Source organism: Arvicola amphibius, chromosome 13 (genome assembly GCF_903992535.2).
Source record: "Arvicola amphibius chromosome 13, mArvAmp1.2, whole genome shotgun sequence".
Classification (NCBI taxonomy): domain Eukaryota; kingdom Metazoa; phylum Chordata; class Mammalia; order Rodentia; family Cricetidae; genus Arvicola; species Arvicola amphibius.
This window is the reverse complement of record NC_052059.1, coordinates 47099434-47118932: the sequence shown is the minus strand read 5'-3', so window position 1 is coordinate 47118932 and position 19499 is coordinate 47099434.

Here is a 19499-nt window from a genome sequence, read left to right as displayed (position 1 = left end):
ATCAAGACTGAAGTCGGCTTTGTCCATACCCTTCAGTTGGTGTGGTGGTCTCCTTCTTTGCGACTCTGAATATCTGTCTAACAATGTGACCAGCCACCTCATGCTCCTGATGCCACAGCCTGAGTCACTATTGTTGTAAAGCCTTCTCCACCAGATAGACTGTACCCTCACACCGCAAGCCAAAAAGGAAGCCAAAAACTTTGGTTATTTCTGAATATTTTTAGTGGTTGAACTGAGTTTGTTAGGTCTACAAATAAATCATATAGAAGCAGTACTTATCCTCTTGCTGAGTAAGGAAGGCTGTTTCTTTTTTTCCGACTTCTTTTTCTGACTTCATTAATGAGAACATCAAATAATGAAATATCCTGGTTTTAGCAGATGGTTTTATCCTCAAAGAGGATGTTGGCATTAGCATACTTAATCCTTTAAACATACTTGTATGCCACCCTAAGTTTTGGAGTTTTTTAGTTAAGATGTTTACCTTTAAAGTAATTACATGCCTTTTTCCACAATTACTTAAGGATTATGAATTTTTTTTCTTACTAGCAATAAATTTTGGTTCCCCACCCCCTTTTTAATACATGTGAAATGCTACCAGGAAGTCAGACGACAGCTTTTAGGAGCTGGTTCTTTTCTTTACCTTGTGGGTTCTGGGGATGGAACTCATATCACTGTACTTTTATGGGAAGTGCTTTTACTCACAGAGACATCTAGCAGCTCTCTCTCTCTCTCTCTCTCTCTCTCTCTCTCTCTCTCTCTCTCTCTCTGTGTGTGTGTGTGTGTGTGTGTGTGTGTGTGTGTTGGGATAATCCTCGTATACACTGTGAAGATGTGTCTCTGCCAAGACACCTTTGGATTGGTTTAATAAAGAGCTGAATGCCCAATAACTAGACAGGAGAGGATAGGCAGGACTTCTGGGAAGAAGAAAGGCGGGATTTACCAGAGAGACATGGAGGAAGACAGATGTATATAGTATGAAGAAATAATGAGTCATGTGGCTGAACATAGATTAATATAAACTGGTTAATTTAGGTCTTCAGAGCTAGTTGGGAACGAGCCTAAGCTAAGGCCAAGCTTTCATACTTAATAAGAAGTCTCCGTGTCATTATTTGGGAGCTGGCAGGCCAAAGAAAGACCTGCTGTGTGTTGTGTATGTTAAAACTTGATGAGTGCATCTTAGCTATTGTGGTTCCATAAAACTAATAGATAACACCTTCTTGGCCATGTGCTTTTCTGAGAGAAGTTGAAGACGAGTTACCTTCTTCCTTTTAAGGTCTCCTACTCTGCCCCCACCAATGCTTACGAGATTTTTTTTCTGTAATCTTGATATCTTTAAATTCCATCACTGGTACTTACAGTTTATTTTTTGCCATGCATTCCACTCAGTTTTGGGGGAGCCCCTCTGAAATATTGGTCCTTTATCATCACAGACAGTGTGAAGGGTCTCTGTATTGCAGTGGCAACCCTAGGAGCTCATCAACCTCCGTTCACAGGTGAGGGATCTAGAGGAAGTAAATGATAAAGTGGGATTTGAACATGGTCCACTCCATTGTAGGGTTTGAGCTGTTGGCTACTGTCCCATGCAGTTCCTTAGTGGGAAGAAGCCAACAGGCCTCACTGGCTATGTGATATTTAGGATTCTGCTTTTGTCTCCTTGTTTCCAGCTTGGCCTTCAGATCAGAAGCAAGGCAACTGCCCATGCAATGCCTTTCTCCTGTCCCATCTTTTTATCTACTTGTTTTCATCTCTTGCCACATATTTTTTTTAAAAAAAATTTTAAATTTATTTATTATGTATACAGTGGTCTGTCTGCACACCAGAAGAAAGTACCAAACCTCATTATGGATGGCTGTGAGCCACCATGTGTGTGTTGGGAATTGAACTCAGGACCTCTAGAAAAGCAGTCAGTGCTCTTAACCTCCGAGCCATCTCTCCAGCCCACCACCTATTTTTTTTTAATTTATTTTTATTTTATGTGCATTGGTACTCTTGCCCACATGAATGGCCATGTGAGGGTGTCAGATCCCCTGGAACTGGAGTTATAAACAGTTGTGAGCTGCCATGTGGGTGTTGGGAATTGAATCTGGGTCCTCTGGAAAAACAGTCAGTGCTCTTAACCTCTGAGCCATCTCTCCAGCCCCCTTGCTACCTATTTCTTTTGTGTTTATCACAAAGCCTAACAAAGCTATTCTTTATATTTGGTTTATGTTTTTGCAGTTTTCTATTGGCTTTTTAAAAATAGGAATACCGAGTTGATTTTTATAATTGGGTTTCAGTTTTTCCTTTTAGTTTCTTTCAGATACTTATCTTATTATTTATTTCATATGTGCAGTGCTCATGTATGTGTGTAGTGTATGCACAGGTGTCTGCAGAGGCCAGAAGAGGACACGGAGTCCCCCGGGACTGGACTTATGAGCAGTTGTGAGCTGCCTGACCTGGGCACTGGTAACTAAACTCTGGTCCTCTGAAAGAGCAACAAGCACTCTTAGCCACTGAGCCGTCTCTCCAGCCCTTCTCCATTTCCTTTACTAGTTCTCTGCCTTCTGGACAGATCTACGGGCATTTTCATTCCTCATTTTTATCCAGACCCTGTCTGTGGCTTTCCCTGCCTTGAAGCATTTCCTTCTGCTTGTGTAGTAAGTAACTGATGCTCAGGATGCTGCTCAGCCACATTTGCTTCCTAAGTATCCTGCTTCCTGACATCTGTATCTCAGGACATGCTTAGAGATGTTTTCATCCTTTTAATGGCTCCTGATAGGAGATCTGCCCAGCCATTCTGTGTTTCCTATCAGAAGCAGCAGTGGGTATTATTAGAACATTTCTCAAACTTTAAGGAGGAGGATAGCACAAGAAACTGTGGTTTTACAAAAGCATTTTCCTAAGAGAAAGGTGAAAAAGAGTGGGTAGGAGACAGGCAAGTTTCATTTTATGCCTTTTATTTGGCTGCAAGGTCCCCTCTCTGATCAGCTTCTGTTCTTGCTGCTATACCTGTCTGGCACATCAAGCCCAAGTCCCTGACACCCTCTGCCTGTGCTATTTGTCTTGATTGCTGCCTGGAGCTTGGGTGTGGGGACCGGCAAGGGGAGGGAATGTGGAGATTGGCACAGGGCTTCTCACTGAGACTGTCTATCCCCACCCTCCGTGGAGTTTCGGAACTAAGGAAGAGGAGGCTGTCAACAATAATAAAAACTTGCAGAGCTCGTTTCTCTCCCATCTTGGAAGGAGAACATGAGACACTGGCACTGGGAACAAAGACAATAGCAGGCCCATTGCTAGAAGTCCAGGAAGCAGGTGGTTCTTCTGGGCTCCCATTTCACGCTGTTTGTTACCCAGGGAATCAGGGTTTAACTTCTGCAGTTAGGTGTAGAGAGTTGGCCCTAACCCCACAGCATCTCAGACTCCTCAGACTCTTCACTATGGGTCACACAGGTCACAGATAGGTCACCAGCTCCATGGCCTTTCCTCCACCAGCATGTAGCTGTAGTAGGAAGACACCATGGCTTCAAGACCAGGACTCTGAACTCAGTAACAGGTGGTATGTTATATGGCAGCCCCACCCTTGAATACCTTTTATGGTGTGTCACCCTTCCTGTCCCAGTGGGATCCAATTGGTGGTTGGAGGCTGTTGGGCTATTAGGTAGAGCTCAGGGAGATTGTAAAAGCACACTTCCTACACTTCCCAACCCTCAGCAACTTGTTTCTTTCTGGCCCTGGTCTTGATTGGAGACTTGGTCGGGGAGAATGCAGACTTTCCCACCCTTAGCCTCGAATAGAACCAATCACCAAATCTCTCTCTCTCTCCTGCCCCCTCTCCCCTTTCTCTCCTATATGACCAATGCACTGTCTCTCTATTCTACGTAACTCTTCCATATTTGCCAGGGGTAGTTCTGAGGGTGAAGAAAGAGGCACTGGGGCTTCAGTCCAGGTGTTGGATTCTTCACTTGAAATATTGACAGGCGCAGCCTGGATAGTAACGCCAGCTGGGGACGTTCCTGCACTGTTCCTGGTTCTCTCTCCATCCTTCTCCACTCTTACTGTGTGTCCCGACAGGCTGACTCTCTTAGGGTCTGCCGCATTGGCATGCTGGAGCCTGCACCAGTCCATTAGGTGACCCTCTCTTTAACCTTGTGTCTGGCAACCGCCTAAGAACATTTGCACAACAGGAATTCACAAATGCTAAATAAGCACCCCTCCCCCACCCTCCCCCAACTTCAGAGAATATGGTTAAATATTTATTAATTAGATTCCCTGACCGGTTGTTCTACTTGGGCTTGGCCATGGGGAGGTACATATGGGGATTAAAGAGTGCTTAGAGAATGTGGTCAAAGTATTCATTTTCCTTTGGCCTCCAGGTCACATTCCTGCAGATGGGCTTCATTGTCTCCAAAGGTTTCCACAGCAGCCAGGCACCCTTTCTGTCATCCTGTCCTCCCTGACGGCCACATGTCCTCTCCCTTTCCTCCTTTGGGTCTGTGTGGGGTAAGGACCCGATGTGTATTCCTCTTCTGTGGGTGTGTTAGACCCTCCCTACACTAGCACTCCTTGACTAACAATCCAGGAACCCCCTCCCTTCAGTGGGGACTGTGTACTTCCTTCTGTGGACCATCATCTGGTTGGGATCTCCTGCCATTATGCATCTCTTTATGGCCTTGCTTGTTTTCTTTTGTCTGTTGCTTAATGCAATCTTATCTAAAAGCTTTACACACACATTAGATAACAGGGAAGGCTCCTGACTTAAACTGTAGGGGGTAAAGTGTTGACTGCCCACCAGCCTCCTCGTTTTCCATAGCTGCCAGAGATGCACTTCTGCACAGCCCTTGAGGATGCAAGCAGTGTGGGCTAAACACTACGCTCCTACAATATAAAGACAACGGCTGTGTTTTAAGCATCAAAGTAAAGACATTTCTTTTCATGTATTTACATAAGTGTATGTTGCGTGTGGTGTGTGTGCATGTGCATGTGTGGTGTGTGTGTGTGTGTGCATATGTGTGTGGTGTGCATGTGTGGTGTGGTGTGTGTGTGATGTGTATGTATGGTGTGTGTGTGTGTAATGTGTGCATGTGTGGTGTGGTGTGGTGTGTGCATGTATGTATTGTGTTGTTACAGTTTAAGTAAAAATGGCACTGTTCCCCAAATGGCTGCAGTGGTCCTGAGACTGCATCAGGCCATGAAGGCAGCTGGTCCCAGGCAGGGAACCCCTGACTATGGCACTGATCCCAGAGTGGCCCACGGGCCATGTGGGGCAGCGAGTCCCACGAGAGACAGACAGCTAGGCATGCCATGCAGAGTAAGTAGGTATTTATTTAGTGGGTTATGGAGTGGAAAGGGAGAGGGGGAGGGGGAGAAGGGAGAAAGGAGAAGAGGAGAGAGAGAGAGAGAGAGAGAGAGAGAGAGAGAGAGAGAGAGAGAGAGAGAGAGAGAGAGAGGTGTCTTTGGGAGAGAGACAGAAAGGGAGAAAGCTCAGGCCTGAAGCAGAAGGAAGATCTGCCTGCCTAGGTGGTGGACAGTGGAGGGAGTGGGCAGGACATATCTCTTAAAGGAACAGGACAGACCATTACATGTGTGATGTGTGTGTATGTGTGTGTGTGTGTAGTATGTCTGCATGGTGTGTGTGTATATGGAGACAGTCAAGCCCGCTTCTCCCAGGCATCCCCTGTCTCTCCTCCCTCACTCTGCTGGAAGCACAGATGGGCCACTATGCTTGTCTGGCTTTTATGTGGTTTCTGAGGATCCAAACGCCAGTCTTCATGCTCCTGCAGAAAGTATTTGCCTGTGGATCTATCTCCCCTGTCCCCAAAGACATTTCTGTAGGATGCTACTCATGAAGGGCAGTTGATCTCTGGTTATGAGAGTTATGCATCTATACACTCAACAAACAGTGGATTGGAAAATGATTTTATCTCTAGTAGCCATGGAAAATGAGGAGGTTGGTGGGCAGTCAGCTTTTTACCTCTTATGACTTAAGTCAGGAGCCTTTTTCATAAAAAAGCTAATGTATATGTTAAGCTTCTAGATAAGATTGTGTTCCAAAAACCAACAGAATAAAATAAGCTGGTGTGGGAGGTCCTTCTGTCTATGTGTTGCTTTTATTGGTTAATGAATAAAGAAACTGGCTTGACCTATAGCATGGGAGGAGGAAGGCGGAGTTAGAGAGAAGCCATGGAGCCACCAGAGACAGACACCACCGGAACTTTAGCTGGTAAGCCACAGCCATGTGGCGATACACAGATTAAAAGAAATGGGTTAAATTAATATGTAAGAGTTAGTCAGTAAGAAGGTAGAGCTAATGGGCCAAGCAGTTTCTGTGCTATTATTTTGGGTCTAATCTAGCAGGGCAGCTGGGAACCAACAAGTGGCCTTCTTCAACAATAAGCAAGCCATAAAGAGACATGGGACACTAGGACATCCCGACAGCTGACATGTACAGATATTTTCTTTGTTATAATTTCCTAAGTGATCCAGTATAACGGCTATTTCCATACAACATTTACATTGTATTAAATCTTTTAGTCATTTAGACATGATTTATTAACAAATGTGCAGGAGGGTGTGTAGGCGATAGCTTTTTCTTTCTTTTTTTCTTTTTTAACAAAGGCTATGGCATCTGGAACTGGAGAGATGGGTCATCACTTATGAGTACTTCCTGTAGAGGTCTAAGTTCGATTCCCAGACCCATGTTGGTGGCTCACAACCAACCTGTAACTCGAGATCTAAGGGATCCAGTGTCCCCTTCTGAGCCCACAGGCACCTACACTACATATGGCACACACATACACAGACGTACAAACACATACATTTTAAAAAAATTTAAATTAAATTTAAAATGGGGGAGAAGGACTTGAATATCTATAGTTCCGTATCTTTGGGGATCATGGAACCAAGGGGACCCGTGGACATCAAGGAGTGACTGTGCACCAGGCCCTGTTTTAACTGCTTCTCGTGGGTTAATTCAAACGTCCTTGGGGGAGCGAACCCCTGTGTCACTTTAGCAAAATATTGACCTCTCTCCCAAATGAGGCTTTTAAATATACAAACAATAACAGGATTACAAAAGAATGCCGCAAACAAAAAGGTGGTTAAAGCACGAATCCATTAGTCATGTGTTTACTTTGTTATCAGCACGCTAAATTACTGGACATCGCGGCCAGTCTAACGCATGCTATATATTTAAAGTAATGACGGTGTGTGTACGATTTAGGACATCTGCAGCAACTGTAAGCGTTTCAGAATCGTCACTACAGGACGGCCGAGACAATGGGACTTCATCTACTTCTGTTTCTGCCGGATTTGAGAGAGTGCAGAGCAAGAGGCCATTTCTGTCATTTAAGCTCACATACTTCATTTTCGTTGGCCGTTGCTTGTCCCAAACTCATTTTTGGTCAGCACCCTTTCCTCATGGGCATGCCCCTCATATGCAGACATTAACCACAGAACAGACAAGAAAGAGGCTGGCAGGCAGGAAAATGAGAAGGGCCGTGCTGGCTGGTTTTATGTCAACTTGATACAAGCTAGAGTCGTCTGAGAGGAGAGAACCTCAGCTGAGAAAATGCCTCTATAATACTGGACTATGGGCAAGCCTGTAAGGCATTTTTAAAATTAATAATTGATATGAGAGGATCCAGCCCATTGTGGGTGGTGCCATCCCTGGGCTGGTGGTCCTGAGTTCCATAAGGAAGCAGGCTGAGCAAGCCATGAGGAGCAAGCCAGTAAGCAGCACCCCTCCATGGTCTCTGCATCAGCTCCTGCCCTGACTTCCTTCAATGGCAAACAGGGATGTGGAAACTTAGGTCAAATGAATCCTTTCCTCTCCAAGTAGGTTTTGGTTGCGCTGTTTCCTCACAGCAATAGGAACCCTAATTAGGACGAGAACGATTCGCTCTCCTCACCGTCCTCAAAGGCTTCATGCACACAGCAATAGTCCATTACCTGCCATTGGATAGTGGCTGTTCCCATATTCCCAGACCTAGCCTCACGCTCTCTCTGCTGACGGCTGGGTGCTGTCCTCCTGGCTACCACAAAAGGCATCAAAAGTTTGGTGACTTAAAATAGCAGAAGCGTGGAACTGGGGCAATGGCTCAGTGGATAAAGTGACTGCCTCATGGTCTCACCACCCGTGGGAGGCAAGGACTCCCCAGGGGAAATTAGCCAGACCAGTTGAGGCGGTGTGCTCTGGGTTCGCATGCAGTTCTAGCATATGGACCTGGGTTCTGTTCCCAGCACACAAATGGCAAATTCATAACCTTTAATTCCAGTTCCTGGGAATCTGATGCCCTCTTCTGGCCTGTGCAGGCACTGCATGCCTGTGGTCTGCATACATGCAGGCAAAACACTCATACACATGGAATATAAATACATGTAAATTTTTTTGGTTTTTCGAGACAGGGTTTCCCTGTATAACAGTCCTTCCTAGCTGTCCTGGAACTAGCTCTTATAGACCAGGCTAGCCTTGAACTCACAGGGATTCACCTGCCTCTGCCTCTCCAGTGCTGGGATTAAAGGTGTGCACCACCACCGCCTGGCCTAAATACACGTATCTTAAAAAGAAATCTACTTATCTTCTTTTTTTTTTTTTTTTTTTTTTTAGGGGACACAATTCAATTATAAAGCCTGATGGAGGAGTGTCTATGTGTTACTTTCATTATTAATAAAGAAAACTGCCTTGGCCCTTTAAGAACAGAAAATTAGGTAGGTGGAGTAGACAAAACAGAATTGTGGGAACAAGGAAGTAGAGTTGGGGAGACGCTTCAGGGAGTCGCGTGATGAGTCTCCATGCTGCTCCTCTCCGAGATGGACACAGGTTAAGATCTCTCCTGGTAAGGCACACCTCGTGGTGCTTCCCAGATTACTAAATATGGGTTAAAAAAAGATGTAAAAATTAACCAATAAGAGGCTAAAACTATGGGCCAGACAATGTTTTAAAAGAATACAGTTTCCGTGTAATTATTTCGGGTGTAAAGCTAGCCGGCGGCTGGGCGGCGGGAACACAGCCCCGCCGTTTCACACTACAGATTGGCGCTCCAACGTGGTCACTAAATCCACTTAAAAACCTTGCCCGCTCCCAAATATTGTTTATAAATGTTCTTTTACATTTAAAGGGGGAGATGATATAGAGATGAATAATTTGCATTGGTATGGATTTTAAGGTCAATTTGTTATATGTATATGTATTTCTGATCTTGATTAAGCTATTTTGATTGTGTAGTTCATTTTAAAAACTGTAATGTATAATTAAAAATATAGGTTGTTAATGGATAATCATTGATAATAGTTAAGCTTGTAGTAATGTTATTAGATTTTCTAAATATGTAGAGATATATTTCAATTAGATAGACATTCTTCATATCTTTCAAAGACTACAAAATATGACATTTAATGTTTTAATAACTTAGGGTTTTTCATGACAATGAGACACGTCTGCTCCTGGCAGTACCAATCTACTTCGAGAGAAAGATGGGCATCAAAGAGGCTACTTATGGAGTTTGTTAGCCATTTGGGCAAGAAACTGCTCTTGCCTGGACTGTTACATAGACTGGACACAAAAAACCCACAGAGAGAGGACTGCTAAACTTGCCTAAAGGTGAGATGGTCTTTCGGGGTTCCTGATTCATAAAAGAGTCTTCGAGACATTCTACAGGACACAACAAAAAGTGACTAAACTGTCTTTAAAATTTCCTGCTTCATAAAAATGTCTGCTGGACACTATGGGCCTAAAGGCCAAAGATGGATGCCCCAACGGTACAGAGAAACTTTGGGTGACTGTCCAGACAGCCAGTTATCTCTGTCATTTCTAGAGTTTAAAAGTTACATATGACTTGTTTACTTAGGTAATATTGTATCCTTCTAGAGTCTTTGATGGAGTTAAAAAATAAATAGATAGTTATAGATTTCCTTAGTTATGATAAAAGATAAAATAGATTTAAATATTGTAACTATAATACTTGCTTGATAACTGTTATATGTAATTTTGCTATGTTAAAGTTAAAGCCTTTCTTTTTTGTTTAAACAAAAAAAGGGGAAGTGATGGAGGAGTGTCTATGTGTTACTTTCATTATTAATAAAGAAAACTGCCTTGGCCCTTTAAGAACAGAAAATTAGGTAGGTGGAGTAGACAAAACAGAATTGTGGGAACAAGGAAGTAGAGTTGGGGAGACGCTTCAGGGAGTCGCGTGATGAGTCTCCATGCTGCTCCTCTCCGAGATGGACACAGGTTAAGATCTCTCCTGGTAAGGCACACCTCGTGGTGCTTCCCAGATTACTAAATATGGGTTAAAAAAAGATGTAAAAATTAACCAATAAGAGGCTAAAACTATGGGCCAGACAATGTTTTAAAAAAATACAGTTTCCGTGTAATTATTTCGGATGTAAAGCTAGCCGGCGGCTGGGCGGCGGGAACACAGCCCCGCCGTTTCACACTACAAAAGCCACTCTTCCAAGGCCTAGTTTCCAGCCCTTTGGAAGCCTCTAAGCTTCTACACTTCCCCGAGTCCAAAGTTCTCCACTCTCCTGCCGTGGGTTAGAAGCTGCCCTTGTAGACATGGTTTTGGCTTACTTAGTGTTTGCCTTTGGTCTCTTGGTTCTTCAAGCCTGCTAATCAGTTCTCTGTCTGGAGATGTGATTGGTGCCTAAAAAACGGAGAAAGAGGCCAGTGCCAGCACTAGTGTTCATTGCTTTCTAACTGTGGACACCATGTGACCAGCTGCCTCACACTCCTGCTGCCTGAGCCTTCCCTGCAATGCTTGATCTCCCCTTAAACTGTGCACCAGAATAAGCCAAGCCCTTCCTCCCTTAGGTTGCCTTTGTTAGATATTTGGTCAGGGTGGTTCTGCTGCATTCCAGGAAGGTGACTTGGACCTCTTATTTCCTTATCTGTAGAATGGGGATAACAAGGGCACTTGCTTGGGCACGTGTGGTCTAGATCCAGTGAGATGCTGTGAAAATGTGCACGCACGCGCGCGTGTGTGTGTGTGTGTGTGTGTGTGTGTGTGTGTGGGTGGGTGTGTGGGTGTGTGTGGTAGTGGTAGTGGTGGTGCACTACCCCCGATAATTCGAGCAATTGCCCCTGAGGATTCTGCACCACTACCTTAGTTACAGTACAGACCGGGCTCAGGTTCCAAGGGCTGGGAAGACTTGGCCCTTGCCGACCAGAAATCTAATACATAGCACGAAGATGATTGGCAGCTGTCGGAATGTAGGGTCCTGGAAGTGCTAGGAGTGGAGAAGGTAGCAAGGAAATGGTTGAAAGTTTCATCAAACAGACACTGACATCAGGTGGAATTTCGCCCCCACCTCCAAAGAGGTGGAAGCAGTGGCAATAGGAGAGGAACTTTCTTTCAGTCCTGTTTTTGTTCCTGTGATATGAGCGCAGAGTCTCAGAATTAGATACCCTCTGCAAGTGCCAGGTATCGGTTTGCCGCTTGCAGCAGGGTAAGGAGGGAGAGGGCAGTGCAGTGATTGGCCAGGAAGTGGGCGGAGCCACTGCGTGATTGATTGTGATGGGCCTCCAGCAGAAGTCCCGGTTGACCGCAGGGAGAGAGGAGGGGCCCGTGGCAGCCCCACTGGGCTTTCTGCCCAGGGACACTTAGAAGACCGCAAGAGATTTTAATTTCTTGGTTAGGAGCTGGTGACACCGCCCTGCCTTATCATAGTGATTTCTGACTGAGCTTGCAGCCGTCTGAACCTTCCAACGCCCTACCTGTAATAGGTCGTTAAAGTTAAAGGGCGGGGGGGGGGGGGAGTAAAGAATTAGCTAATTATTCAATAAATGCAGCTCTTGTTAGCAGGTCACAGTCGGCAACCCTGCTGTGTCATTCGTGGAGGGCTGAGTCAGCCCTGCCCCAAACCTAACGCAGAGGACCGACCAGGACCTGTACGAGGCTCTCTAGCTCCACCGTCTGGCAGGGGAGCGCAATGAGTTTTGCGGACGTGAAAGTGAGAGGCTGTGTTAGGGATCAAAACTGGATGAAAACCTCCCCATATAGTTCATGCGTCTCTTTCTCCCCACAACTCCCCATCGTCCAGCTGGATCCGTTTACCAGAGATCTGGATTTCTGCTGCTGCTTTTTGCCGAACCCTCTGCCCCCATGCTCCCCCAGGACTTCAGGCACGCCCTTGGCCAGAACCCAGGCGCCTCCTTGGCTCCCTTCACTTCCTGCCTCCTTGACTCTCAAGAGGGGCGGGGCTGCTTTCTGGAAGGCAATTGGAACCTGGGCAGTTTTGCCACAATAAAGGAGAGCCTGTTGGCATTTAGTGGCCTCGGCCCGCCATGTTGTGCATCCTGAAGGATAGTCCTGGACCACTAGGGATTGTCTTAGGAGGCTTTCAGATGTCCCGCTGGACATTCATGCTGGTGAATGCATTGCATTAATCCTCAGAACTAGGACCCGCTCTAGTCTTATCTTCCAACCAAATATAAACATAAGGGAGTTTTTGCAAGTCCCTCCTGTTCTCTTTTTTCCCACCATTCTTCCTTCCCCCCTTCCTTTTGTGACAGAATTGCTGTGTAGTCTAGAGCTAGGACCAGCTCCATTTCACTTACAAATGAGCTTTATTTATTTATTTATTTATTTATTCATTCATTCATTCATTCATTCATTTATTTTGTAGGGTCCTTCCTTCCTTCCTTCCTTCCTTCCTTCCTTCCTTCCTTCCTTCCTTCCTTCCTTCCGGCTCTTGCTATAGAGCCCATGATGACCTTGAATTTGTAATCCCCCTGCCTCAATCTTTCCCCAAGAACTGGGATTGCATTCACCACTACGGCCAGATGTAGTTTTTACTGGGACAAAAAAAAAAAAAATCTATGCCATATCCCAGGCACCATTTGAACCATTTCTAAGTGAACAACAGTGGCTTTCATTGCACTCAGAACATTGTGCAACCGTCACCACGGCCAATTTCCAAACCTTTCCCATGACTCCACACAGAGCCGGTGTACCCAGTAAGTAGCAACTCCCCTCCCACCTGCTCTGGCCAGCCTTTGCTCCAGTCTCCTTTCTGTCTCTGTGAGTCTGTGAGCTCTAGGTATTTCAGGTGAGTGGAAGCAGACAGCATTTGGCCTTTGTTTTGCTGACAGCTTATGGGAAAGTTGCCATCGCCACATATAGCCCCACGCCTGCTGTGTGAGTCATCGCGAGACGCAAACACATCAGCCTGCACTTCTCACAACCTCGAGCAACGTGACTGCATGCATTTGACACGTCCTCGAGCAACGTGACTGCATGCATTTGACTCGTCCTTTTGTCATATGACTGCGTTCCAGCATTCACGTGTCCAAATATGCTTTATTTTGTATATTTCACATCCTTTCTTATTCTAAAACTGTATGTAGATAGCGTATTGATTTAACTTTCGTCAAGGCTCATTACAAAGTCTCTGTCACAGAAAGAGACACTGGGTGTGGTGATTCTGAGATTTGCAGCCATTTTTTTCCCTATAATCAGTCATGACAGCCAGTCCTGGGGATCAGGGGATAAATCCTGCCTTGTCTTTGGACATCTACACGGCCTATCCACATTCCTCAAGCAGGAAATCTTCAAACCACTGCCTCTGTTGACGTTTGGTCACTCCTTGTCTGTTGGGGACTGGAAGTCTTTATTTTTGTGTCTTCAGTGTTGGGTACTGCTGCTACCAAACTCCTGGCTTACAATGGGCAAAGGCGTTAAAAACAATTTTAGAGGGAAGCCTTTATTTTTTAATATTCATTTTTCTTTTAAAAGAGGTGTGTGTTGCCGGGCGGTGGTGGCGCACGCCTTTAATCCCAGCACTCGGAAGGCAGAGGCAGGCGGATCTCTGAGTTCGAGGCCAGCCTGGTCTACAAGAGCTAGTTCCAGGACAGGCTCTAGAAACTACAGGGAAACCCTGTCTCGAAAAACCAAAAAAAAAAAAAAAAAAAAAAAAAAAAAAAAAAAAAAAAAAAAAAAAAAGAGGTGTGTGTGTGTGAGAGAGAGGGAGGGAGAGAGAGAGAGAGAGAGAGAGAGAGAGAGAGAGAGAGAGAGAGAGAGAGAGAGAAGTGGGGAGGGGAGAGGGGCAGGGCAGGCCCTGGAACTGGAATCAAAGGCCCTTGTGAGCTGCCTTGTGAATGCTGAAGCTTGAACTTGGGTCCTCTGCAAGAGCAATATGTGCCCTTAACCGCTGTGCCTCCTCTCCAGCCTGAGAAATGATCCTTTCTAGGCTCAAAATTAAAGCCACCCACCCACTCAGACAGACAGACAGACAGTGTGCATACACATGTACGCACACATTCACGAGTTGAGATAGCTTTCTGCTGTTCATCCCCTGAGCACTCTCTCCTCCTGAGGCCCACAGTCCCATCCTCGCAGTGCTCCAACTGAACCCAGGGCTTTGAAAGTAGTTGGCAAATGCTCTGTGTTGCGGTAAATACCTTGAAACTGTGTTTTCAGCATCCAGTGAAATAATGGATTCCAGCACAAGGTCCCGGTGTCTCATAAATGGGAACCTGGAACCAGATCCTGTTTATCCTCTTGCTTCGTGTTGAAATGTGTCTGGTTGGGAGTGCTCAAATATTGATTTTTTTTCTGCATAAAAAGGCAGGAAGTGTTACATACATTGTTTTCTAACCAGCCAGCTCTTTATTATTCCCACGTCCCTGGCCTCGGAGTCTTCCTTGAGAGTGTGTGATGCCTCGTGCCTTTAAATGAGCTCCAATCTGATTGTGAAATCAAACACCACGTCTTGACTTTCCAGCACTGTGAAGGGCTTTCCTCCGCAACTATCCAGTTTTTCTCTTCCTGCAGAGTGTTTGATAAGTTACGTGAGGTGTTCAACCCTTCACTAGAAGCAGGGCTTGCTGTGGAAGGACTTGGCTCGTCTGAAGGGCAACATAAGCTTTCAGAGAACGGTTACGGAAGACAAACTGCATTTTGGATCTGAACTATTTCTGAAAGGCCCTGTGTTGAAGGCTTTGTTCTGATCTGTGGCATTACTGGTGAACCGATTCATAGGTGGGGCCTAATGGAAGGAGTTAGGTCATAAGAGTCATGCCCTCAAAGAAGAAATTGGGAGCTGAGTTCTTCCTGTGTCTTTGTTTCCTAGTTGCCAGGAGATAAACAGTTCCTTGACACGTGTTCTTATCATGACGTAGTGCGCTACACAGGCCCAAAGCAATAGAACCAAATAATGTAGCACCAAACCTCTTAGACCATGAAGGGAAGTAAACCTCTTTTTTTTTTTTTTTTTTTTTTTTTTACTGTGGGTTACCCAGTTTTCCTTCCTCCCTTCCTTCCTCCCAGCTGACAGGTGGCTGCTGTGAGCCCTTGCTATGGAGCTAAGCTGTTAGGCCAAGCGAGGATGTTCAGTTGTGTGTTCAGTTGTGTGGTAATTTAAATGAGACTGCCTGCCCTGGACTAGGCTTATGTGTTTGAAGGCTTGGTCTCCAGTTAGTGGGACTGTTTGGGAAGGGTTAGGAGTAGTGGGTCTTTCTCATCAGACTTTCTTTGCACTGCCAGCCCCTAGATAATGACATGGAGACTTCTTACTAATTATGAAAGCTTGGCCTTAGTTTAGTTTGTCCTACTAGCTCTTATAACTTAAGTTAAACTCTTTCTATTAATCTTGTTCTGCCACATGGCTCTTTACATCTCCTCCATTTTGTATGTCTGGCTCCCTATGTGTCTGACTGGCAAAAATCCACACGCCTAGATTTATCTCTTGCGTTTCTCTCTCAGCAGGAAGTCCTGCCTAACTTCTCCTGCCTAGCTATTGGCTATTGGCCTTTCAATTAAACCAATCACAGGGACACATCTTCACAGTGTAAACAAATATCCCATAACAATTAGGAGGTGTGGCCTTGTTTGGAAGAAGTCACTGGGGGGCAGGTTTGAGGCCTCATTATTTCCAGTTAATGTGCTCTCTCTCTCTCTCTCTCTCTCTCTCTCTCTCTCTCTCTCTCTCTCTCTCTCTCTCTCTCTCTCTCCCTCTCCCTCCTCTTCTCTCCCTCTCCTCTCCCTCTCCTCTCCTCCCTCCTCCCTCCCTCCCTCTCTCTCTCTCTCTCTCTCTCTCTCTCTCTCTCTCTCTCTCTCTCTCTCTGCCTCGTGGTGTTGCCTCAGATCTAAGCTCTCAGCTACTGCAAGCAGCACTCTGTTTGCTTGCCAGCTGTCTTAGTCTCTCCACCATGATGACCAGATCACAGACTCACCCTCTGAAACCAAAGGCCTCCAGTGAACTTTGTTCCACAAGTGTCCTTGGTCGTGATGCCTCTTCACAGGGAAAGAAAAGTAACTAAGGCAGAAGATGGCACCAGGAAGTGCTGTGACACACCTGGCTACTTTGAGGAATGTGGAAGACATTGGGACCTTGGACTAGGAGAATATTGAAGACAATACCATGTAGACCATGGAGGCCCAGACTGAGAGGTTTCAAAGGGGTATGCTGGCAACTGGGCTAGAGACCATCGTTGTGATTTTTTTTTTTTTTTTTTGCAAAGAATGTGCTGTCTGTCCCTGTTCTAAGAATTTGCCCGATGCTAACTTGAAAAGTGATGGACATAGTTCTTTGGTGGAGGAGGTTTTGAGACAGCCTGATATTGACTCTGTCACGTGGTTGGCAATCACTATTGTGCAGGTCTATAATAAAAAAGAGCGAGTAGGCCAAAGATATACAAAACCTACAGTATGGGGGTAAAGGGCCCCAGGAAATTGAATGCTAGTGCCAAGGCTTGTGCTGGAAGAGAGAAGGAGGTTTGGGAGAGGCCTAGTCTGTATTGAAATAAAAGGAGGGGGCCTCAGGACAAGGCCCCACCCAGATAATCTTCCAACTTGCGTAAAGAAAAGGCCCAAGGGAATGGTAGGAGTCTTCTGTCCCCACCAAGCCATGAGAAATGAAAGCTGCTTCTAATGTGGTTCAAGGATCCAGGGGTCAAGGTTCATCTTCATTGTGCAGCAGAACTTGGCAGTATTGCCCGCATGGTTCCGGCTTTGGAGTCGTGAGGGTTATAGGATCTATATAGCTCTATGCTGTTATGTCTAAAGAAAGCTATAGAGGCCAGGCATCGGGCAGGAGAGAGTCCCCTGAGAGGACTGAGAGGCCATTGCATGAAGCTATGAAAGTGAAACCTGGATTGTGTTGGAGACCCCAAGATGCTGGAAGCGTGAGACACCTGCCAAGGAGAGCTGCACACAGGAAGTGGAACCAGCCTAAGAGAGAGCTGTCTTGTAGTCAGTAACGCTGGAAGGGTGGAGCTTTCCTGTCATGACATCGGACATGGAGATACAGGGATTGAAGTTTGCCCTGTTGGCTTTCGGTCTGGCCTTTGTCCAGTATTTCCTCACCACACCTCCGTTCCTTCCTGGGAATGCATATTCTGTGCCATGGTGTGCGGAAGCATGTGATTTGATTTCTGATTTTAACAGGGGCTACAGTTATGAGCTTGCCCTGAGTCTTGAGACTGAAAGACTATGGGGACTTTTGAAGTTGGCCTAAATGCATTTTGCATTATTACATGGCCAAGAGCTTATGGGAGCCAGTGAGTGGAATGTGGTGGTTTAAATGAGAATAATTCCCATAGGCTCATGTACCTGAATACTTGTTTCCTATTGGTGGAGCTGTTTGGGAAGGGTTAGGAGGTGCTCCCTTGTTCAGGAGTTGTGTCCCTGGGGAATCAGGATATGAGCTCTCAGCTGTTTCCACTATTGATGCCTTTGCTCCATCATCGTGGATGCTAATCCCTTGGCACTGTAAGCCCAATTAAACACGTTCTTTTATAAGTTGCCTTGGTCATGGTGTGTTGTCACCATTATTGTAGATAACTAGCACAGAGGGGAAAGTGATCGACTGTCTGGCTTTGTATCAACTTGACACAAGCTTGGGTATCAGAGAGAAGGGAGCCTCAGCTGAGAAAATGCCTCCGTAGGATTGGGCTGTAGACAAGCCTGTTGCGTCTTCTTAATTAGTAATGGATGGGGAAGAGCCCAGCCCATTGTGGGTAGGGTCACCCCGGACTGCTAATCCTATAAGAAAGCAGGTGGAACAAGCTATGAGGAACAAGTCAGCAAGCAGCACCCCTCCATGGCCTCTGCATCAGTTCCTGCCTCCTCCAGGTTCCTGCCCTGTTTGAGTTCCCGTCCTGACTTCCTCCATTGATGGACTCTGATGCGGAAATGTAAGTCGGAATGTAAACCCTTTCCTCCCCAACTTGCTTTTTATTTCAAGGTGTTCCGTTGCAGCCATAGGAATCTTAACTAAGACAGGATTTATTTCAGCTTATGTCGTCACTGATGGAAGTCCAGGCGGGAACTCAAGTGGGCGCCTGATGTAGAAACGATGGAGAAAACATTGCTGGCTGGTTCACACACAAGCTGACATTAAGCTAGTTTTCTTTTCTCATTCAGGACCACCTGCCCCGGGAACGGTGCTGCACACAGTGGGCTGGTCCATTTCTTTTTAAAAATGGTCCATTTTTTTTTTTAAAAAAAAACAAAAACAAAATAAAAAAAACCAGACAATCCTCACAGACAAGCCCACAGGCCAGTTTAATCTTGGCAATCATTCAGTCGAGGCTCCATTTTCAGGAGACTCTAGGCCCCTGTCAATTTGATAGTTAAAATTATAAAAGTCAAAGGGAAGATTCCTTTTTATTATTATTATTATTATTATTATTATTAATTTTATTTTTGAGACAGGGTTTCTCTGTAGCTTTGGAGCCTGTCCTGGAACTAGCTCTTGTAGACCAGGCTGGCCTCGAACTCACAAAGATCTGCCTGCCTCTGCCTCCCGAGTGCTGGGGAGCAAGGCTTGCACCACCACTGCCCAGCCAGGGAAGATTCTTTAGACATTTTTAGAGTCACGCCCTGAAACCACGCTCAACCTTCAGTAGCGAGTAATCAGTTTCAAATTCCCGATCTTTCTGTCACTACCTCCTGGTTGCTGAGATCACGGTCACGTGCCCCTGGGCATGGCTTATGTGGTGCTGGGAGCTGAACCTAAGGCTCTGTGCGTGCTACGCCAGCATTCTACTGAGCTATGGCCTCAGCCCTTGTTTTCCCTGTGTGTGATTTTGTTGTTTTAGGATCATATGTAGAATATACTGATTTTTATCTAGTGCTCTAATTACAGTAATTAAACCAATGTTCTGGCTTGGGGAGCCAGCCCAGTTGTTGTGGCTGCTTCTGGTTTAGCAAGAAACATGAGCCATGGGTGGGGTGGGGCTGTTTGTCACTAGCAATGACTGACCTCACTGGCTGTGCCTTGTTCCTTACGTATCCTCTTAAAAATACCTGAGAGATTAAGGAAGAGTCACTTCACCCTTAAAGTTTTTCGACAGTTTTGCCTATCTGAGAACGGAGTCTTGCTTGCTCTGATGCTGGTGAGGGTATGGCTGTGAGCAAGTCCCCGGGAGAGAGAACAAATGCCCTACTCACCTCTTTTCAAAAGAATGTCACTGAGTGTTGGCTGAAAGTTAGACAGAGCTTGGTTGTCACTAAGTCTATGAACATTTTGCCCAAATGGTCAGTAGTGACAGAGCTGTATTTAAATTAATTGATTCATTC